Consider the following 8,169-nt stretch of genomic DNA (forward strand, 5'->3'; position numbering starts at 1 on the left):
TCCAGCACTGGGACTGCAGACCAGAATAGGTCCTACCACATTAACCATCATTATAACGCGGTGGTGATTCAATTACATGGGGACAGGCATAGGCCGTGGCATATTACTCAGATAAACCGCAACCTGTAGCTGCAGGACTGTCCAGGTGCGTTGCTGCCCTCGACTGTGCGGCTTGGGCCATCAGAGTTAACGAACCAATAATAATGTCAGGATGCATTATTCTACACATCCAGCATACCTTAGTAGAATTACTTAACAATGGAAGGTTAAAAACAGTTTTCGATGAACAAAGGGCAAGGTGGTAAATAACGCTCTCCCCCCTCCTCCCCTGCGGCCCCCCACACCCCACCCAACGGTAACAATAATAAAATACGCTTGCAGTGTGGATCATTGCAGAGGGAGAGGAGCATCAGTGTAGCCCAACAGAGGAAGGTGAGGGAAGTAGTCAGGCAAGTGAAACCCCGCTTGAGGAGGCAGACATGGATCGATATGTAGATGGGTTTTGGTGCTATATCAATGGGACACCACAGACGGGATGGGCCGTGGTAGATCGCAGCGGACAGGTCAAAGGGGAAGGACTGTTAGAAGAGAATCTATCAGCTCAAGTGGTTGAATTAGTGGTTCTCACTGAGGCTTTGAGGCTTGCTGGGGGAAAATGAGTAAACATCTATACAGACAGTCGATACGCTTTCGGAGTAGTGCATGATTATATGATAGCCTGCAGCAGACGGGGATACATGACCGCAGAAGGAGGGCCGATTAAACATGAGGAGATTGGGAAACATCTCGTGGAAGCCTCCCTCCTACCCCAGGAGTGTGCGATAATAAAGATGAAAGCACACGTAAAAAATAATGATCAGTATGAACAAGGGAATGCATGGACAGATGAAGCAAGCAACCGAGTGGCAGAGACAGGAAGCCCAAGGCGGAGCATGTACAATTGGACGAGAGGAAGTAAACATGCTTGAGGTACAGGGAGAGGCCACTCCGCAGGAACAGAAGGGGTGGAAGCAGAGAGGGCCAAACAAGAGACCAACGGGATATGGAGAAAAGATGGGAATGTGGTGGCCCCAGAATGCATCCAGGGGAGCCTATAAAATTTATACCACGGGTATGTCCATACAGGTAGAACCAACATGATAAGTTCGATGTCCAGATGCTGGTGGTGGAAGGGAATATCTAGAGATATAGAGGACCTCTGCAGAAGGTGCGTGTTATGCGTAAAATACAACCCAGGAGGAAAGTAAAGGTCAGAATGGGACATCAGCCCCGACCGAAGGGACTCTGGGAAAATTTGCAGGTAGAGTTTACTGGACCATTATCCAGCAACAAGGGGAAGACATACTGCTTAGTTATAATACACCAGTTTACGAAGTGGGTAGAAGCTTTTGCCACGAGGAATTGTTCAGTAGAAACCATGGCCAGGATCCGAGCAAAGGAACTAATGGCATTACAGCTGAACTCAGATCAAGGTTCACACTTCACAGGGAAGATAATGAAACATGCCTGCGCATAGGGATTAGGCAAAAATATCCCACATAAAAGAGACTGGAAAGGGATTGGTAGACAGGATACCCCGAGTATAAATAAAGCTCAAGGCAACCCCTAGTCGGACGACAGGAATGATACACTTTGAACTAAAAAAAAATAGAAATCTGTAATGGAACTCTGTAAGCAGTTACATGATTTAGAGTCAAAGTTTAGAGATCAGCAAATCAAGGATTTAGAGAACGACACTAAGAAACAGAAGTTCCAAACACCCCAAATAGGCAGTCAAGAGATTACCCCAGAGAGATTCGGGATCACATCCAAATGGATCGGTCGCTATCAGGTAATCATGGTAAGTTATGGTACTTATAAGGAATATCAGCAAGTGGAAACACTGGACCCAGTTAAAAAAGCATGGTCACTAACTAACCAGTGACAACCGGAAAATATTGCTTTTTGCAGGACTCGAGTGCTCGTGGAAATAACGTGGAGTAACGCAGCCTCATATCAGGGACAACAGACTGAGGGATGGCAAGGCCTATATTACAGGGACTTGGGCGACATTAGTTTAATAAAACATCAAAAACACTTATGGTTGACGGACGGAGCAATAGTAGAGTTAAATAACGGGCACAAAACAACGTTACAAGTAAACGAAACAACATTGGGGATGAGCCAATAATATAGAACCATAATTACTTGGAATAAGACCGCGGTGTGTTTTTAATCAGGAGGGACAAACATACTGCACCAGAGGAAGGGGGTGCAGATTTCACTAACATCTATGAATGGTGGTGGAGGGATATCTCCAGAGAGAGACCCACCAACACGGCCCCATCCACTACTTTATCAACAGTGAGCACTACCAGGGCCTCGACCATCAGACCCTCAGCGCAACAAACGTGTCCAACTGTGAACACTGGGGCAAAAGATAAATTGATAAGGCAGACCAAGGATAAGATACATTCAGGGTATGTCAGCGAATAATTACTGTATTCATAAATTTCAACAATATAACTATCCCCAACATCTGCGGGTTAAACAGTAAAAACCTGTATAGAAACCTGACCATGCGAGCAGTTAAAGGCCTTGAATCAAAAGCCATGAAGTTTATTGTGGAAAAAGGGTCAGGTAAAAAACGGGACTGGGGAAAAATAGGGATACTAGAAAAGATACATGGTACACAGGATACGCGGCGGGATACACTGCAGGATACGCGGCGGGATACGCGGCGGGAGTTGTGACACGATAGAACTGCACACGATAGATGAGTGAGTTAATGCCCGAGCACAAACCTTACAGGGATTGCTGGAAAGGGATGAGGATAATGAAAAGTTATAGGCACAACTGGGTAATGGCGCAGGAAGGGAATTATAACAGTGGCCCATACATTGCGAGACCACGCCAGAACTATAAATGAATAGAGCAGAATGGAACTTAAGTAAAACCATACTGACAGAACTAGTCTGTACAGAATATGAAACATGGTTGCTCAATGGACTACAACATAATATAGAGGTGCTTCAGAATAGAAAGGTGCCGGATTGGATAGCACTCGATATATTTACCAACTGGACCTTAGACAAAAACATGACTCATGCCTGCGAGGTGTTGAGAAACAGTCATGCTTGGGTCCCAAAGGCCTGCTGTGTAACCGGACATTTAAATAGATGTTTTATTATCTATACAACAGTATGATGTGACAAGGCGAGATTCTCTACACCAAACAATGTGGGAGAAATAAGGAATCAAACTCGCGTGCGGTACGATGACAAACCAGAAATGTAATTGAAGAGAACTACAGTACTAAGAGTCTCAGCATATATAGATTGTTATAAAAATAACCAAGTTGCTTTATTTCGAGATCCACTACGAATGATCAAAGATGACTGTGGATATAACCAAGTGGACGGGTGCACCTTGAGTATCACCCCGCTAACACATTGCTGCTAAATTATCGCTGTTCCACGAGGTTATGGAGATTGATGTGTGAGCACCACGGCAACTGAAATGAAGAAAGGAACACCTCATGCTCCATTATGGATATTGACTTCTGCTTTACTCCACTTAATGAGACAGATATAAACGTATTTATTATAACCCCTGAGACAAAGGAGGAAAGATCGATGGGACAATGATGGACATTTCCTGAGAAGGTTATAGGAAGGCCATCGGGCCATAAGGAAAACCGATACTCGATCTGAAAGAGAAACAAACTCGACTGAAGTGGACACCATTCGACAACATAGAGGATATTCCAGGCGGGGCAGAAATTCGGCAGAATAGAGAAGACCCCAAGTGGAGGGAAGATAGAAGAAACAGAGGATACCCCAACAGAGGACTTAATTCGAACACCGAGAAAATGTTGGCTAGAAAGGATTATAGACGAACTATGCTGGACTCAGTGTATTGGTTGTAGTGCAAGGGTACTCACCTTGATAGTATTATCCTTTTAAAAGCTGTAACCGACATAAGAGGCAGGCCCTAGCCCGTACTGTAGTTAAAACATTGAAGAAAGGGAAATCAGACAATCCGGTAGAAAGGACGTACATAGTATAACCTGGATGGGGAAGCCAACAGATAGCTCCAGGAGCACGGGAAGTAGCACTACCCAAGTGAAAGGATAACCCTGGAACCTCACCCATGTGGAATTAATTTCAAAATGGCCTATCTTGGGCATTTAGCCAAGGGCCATTAAGGGAAATTGTAAGGGATAAATAGTGAGGTTGTAGATATGGGGTCAGAATTATGCTGAAGGTTGTGAACTTATCAATTGCCTATGAATGTAACACTTGCTTATAAAGGTATAACACACTTATACGTATACGCATTATATTATAGCTTAACCTTAGTAACATTGAACCAGCCAAAGTCAGCAGTTTTGTTTAAACGTCCCTGAGACGAGATAAAGAAGCCAGGACAACCACACCAGGCGTCGGATAGACTGAGGTAGAGGGCAAAATGGAACAAAACAATGATGAGAGATGGGCAGTTGCATGTACCACTCAGAGCCCGTCTAATAAGAGTCAACAAATCAATGTAACTTCGCTAATAGCAATAGACCTATCGATGATTTTGTAGGAGGTTAGCTCCTCTCCAACATCTGTATAAATTATGCTTGAAAACGCTTCTATTTCAGAGGTTCTAAGACTGAACCTTCCCGTGCATTGCTCGTAATAAACCCGATAAACCTGAGGTTTAGTTTGTTTACTTCCTTGGTCGTTATACAGTGGGAAGCTGGGTTAAGTGTAGATTAGCTATATCAGTTACTTCATCCCGAGGGAGAGAAGCCTCCTTTTAGCCCAACGGACGGGCAGGTGTCGATTAACTGCATCAGTTAGTCCACCTTGAAGGAGAGAAGCCTCCTTTGTACCCTAACCCCTCCCGTCCTCACCCCTCCTCTCTCCTCTCCTCTCTCCTCACGTCTCTCCTAAGCTCATCTCCTCTCCTCTCCCCTACCTTCTACCCTCCTCTACTCTATTCTCCTCTCCTACCCTCGCCCCTACCCTCTCCTCTCCCCTGCCCAGTCCTCTCCGCTAATCCCCTTCTCTCTTCACTCCGATTTCCTCTTCTCTCCTCTCCTCTCATCACATCTACTGTCCGTTCCTCTACTCTTCCCTGCTCAGCTTTCTTCTCCCCTCTCCCCCCCTACACTCTCGTCCCCTCCCTGCTCATCTCTACCCTCCTCTCTCCCCTCGTCTCTCTTTTCCTCCCATCACCACTACTCTCCTCCTCTTGCCTCTCCTCTCTGCCACGCTCCTCTCCTCTCCTCTATCCTCCGCTCACCTTCTTATCCTTTCATCTTCTCTCCTCCTCTCCCCTCTCCTCCCCTATCATCGCCACTCGGCTCATCCCTTCTCGCATCTCCTCCTCTCTCCTCTCCACTCCTCTACTCACCTGTCTTCCCGTACTCTCCTCTCTCCTCTCCCCTCTCCTCCCCTTCCGCAACTCTCCTCCCTATTCAGCTGTTCTCTTCGACTCTCTTGTGCCCTCATTTTCTCCCCTCTCGCCTACTTTCTCCACGCCTCTACTCCATTCTCCCCACGCCCCGACCTTCTTCTCCTCGCCTTTCCTCTCCTCCATTCTCCTCTCATCTCCTCTCCTCTGCTCTCTCATCTCGACTCATCTCCTCTCCTCTCCTATCTTCACCTATCCTCTCCTCTTCTCTCCCCTGTTTTTAAGTCGCTTCTCTCTCCACTCTCCTCTCTCTTCTCCACTCCTCTCCACTCCAATCATCTCGAATCCTCTCCCCTAAATTTTCTCCACCTTCCCTCTCCCCTCCTCCTCACCTCTTCTCTCCTTTCATTTTAACTCGTCTCCTCACTTGTGTCCTCTGATGTTCTCCCCTCTCTTCTCCTTCCCGCTCCACACTTTCCCTCTGCTCTCCCATACCCTCTCCACTCCTCTCCTCCCCCTCCTACCCTCTCCTCCCCTCTGCTCTCCTTTCCTCTACCCTCTTTTAACCTCCTCCTCTCATTCACTATCTTCTCCCTCCTCTTCTCTCCTCTAACTTCACCACCCCTCTTTTCCATTCACCTCTACTCACCTGTCCGCTAGCCACTCTTCTATCCTCTCCTGCCCTCTCTTCTACTCTCCTCTCTTGTCCCCTCTCTCATCCTCACCCCTCCTCTAATCTACTAACCTCCTCACTCCACTCTGCTTTTTTCTTTTCTCTTTTCTCCTCTCATTTCATCTATTCTCCTCTCCGTTGCTCGACTCTCCACAGCTCTGCTCCCCTCCACTGTCCTCTCCACTTCCCCTCTCTTCTCCGAACTCCTCCCCTCCCTTCTAATCTCTTCTCGCCCCTGCTCTCCCCACTCTCTTCCTCTCCTCTCATTTGATGATCTCTCCTCTGCTCTCCCGCCGCCCTTCCCCTCTCCTCTGCTCTACTCTCCTTCCCTCGCATCCTCTCTCCACTCTCCACTTCTCTCCATTCCTCCCTTCTTCGCTCTGCTCCTCTCCTCCACTCCACGCTCCTCTCATCTGTCTTCTCTCCCCTACCTTCTCCTTATCTCTACTCCACTCTGCTCTCCTACCATCTCCCCTATATTCTCATCTCCACTCCCCTCTCCTTTCCTCTGATCCCTCTCCCGGCCCCTACCTTCTCCACAACTCTATTCCACTTTCCTCTCCTACCATCTCCCCTACACTATCATCTCCATTCTCCTCCTCTCCTCTATTCCCCTCTCCTATCTTCTCCTCTCCTCTCTTTTCTCCTCTCTTATCCTCTCCTTCCTCTTATCAACTCTCCTCTCCGTTCCTCTACTCATCTCTGCTCTGCTCTCATTTGCCCTCCTCTCTACTTCCTCTCTCATCTATCGTATCCGCCACTTACCTCTCCTCCTTTTTCTGCTCATCTTCTCTCTTTCCTCCTCCGACCCTCTCCTCTCACCTCCTATTCTCTACTCTGATCTGCTGTCTTGTCCACTCCACGCATCTCCTCCCCTCACCTCTGCTCTCCTATTCCCCTCCTCTCCACTCCTCCAAACTCATCTCCTCTCGTCTACTCCCCTCCCGCCTCCTGTCCTCTATCTTCTCCCCTCCTTACCTCTCTGCTCCTTTCATCTCCATTCCTCACCTCCAGTCTCTCCATTCCCTGTACTGAGGAAAATAAACCATAGGATGGCCTGTGACTGTCAGTATGGCATCGGTCGCCATGAATCCTTACTGACCATTGTATTAACAGCACACACATATCCTTACTGACCAATATGTTATCTGTCCCCATGTCCCCTTACTGACGATTGTATTATCTGTCCCCATGTACCCTTACTGACCATTGTATTATCTGTCCCCATATATCCTTATTGACCATTGTATTATCAGTCCTCATGTACCCTTACTAACCATTGTATTATCAGTACCCGTGTAACCTTACTGACCACTGTATTATCTGTCCCCATGTACACTTACTGACCACTGTATTAACAGTCTCCACTTATCCTTACTCACCATTGCATTTACAGTCACCATGTACCCTTACTGACCATTGTATTATCAGCTCTCATGTACCCTTACTGACCACTGTATTATCAGTTCCCATGTATCCTTACTGACCATTGTATTATCAGTCCTCATGTATCTTTACTGACCATTGTGTGATCAGTCGTCATATATATTTACTGACCATTGTATTATCAGTGCCCATGTATCCTTACTTAGCACTGTACTGTCAGTCCCCATGTATGTTACTGACCTTTACTTAGAAATATATCCTTCCATTTGCTTTATTGCACTTGTGTTACGCCGAGAAGTGAATTGAAAATCTGAAATTACAGAGTTATTTTACATCTCAGCAATAACAGAAACTGCCTAAATGAAGCTGCTCCCTTCACATGTATGCTGTGATTCTGTGGACTTAACTATTTCTGCTTTTACCAATAGTGCTTGGTTTTGGATAAAGTTATTTGATCTGAAAGCCACGTTGCTTATAAGATATTTTGCAATTGAAACTGGTGCAAAGAAAAGGTTCGGACAACTTGTTTATTCAGTGACTGTGATTAATATCCATAAGTGTGCAGTTTAATTGTCTCACTGGAGAGTTCCCTCAGGCTATAAATAGGGATTTTTTTTCAGTCTGTACAGCAATGTTTGACTGAAGTTGTTGTCGAAAAAGAACAGTGCTCATTGGAGGTCACAGAAAGTCAAATCATGTTCTGGGAGATTCCAACTGAGCTTTGG

The sequence above is a fragment of the Pristiophorus japonicus genome, chromosome 23, assembly GCF_044704955.1.
Source record: "Pristiophorus japonicus isolate sPriJap1 chromosome 23, sPriJap1.hap1, whole genome shotgun sequence".
NCBI classification, from domain to species: Eukaryota; Metazoa; Chordata; class Chondrichthyes; family Pristiophoridae; genus Pristiophorus; species Pristiophorus japonicus.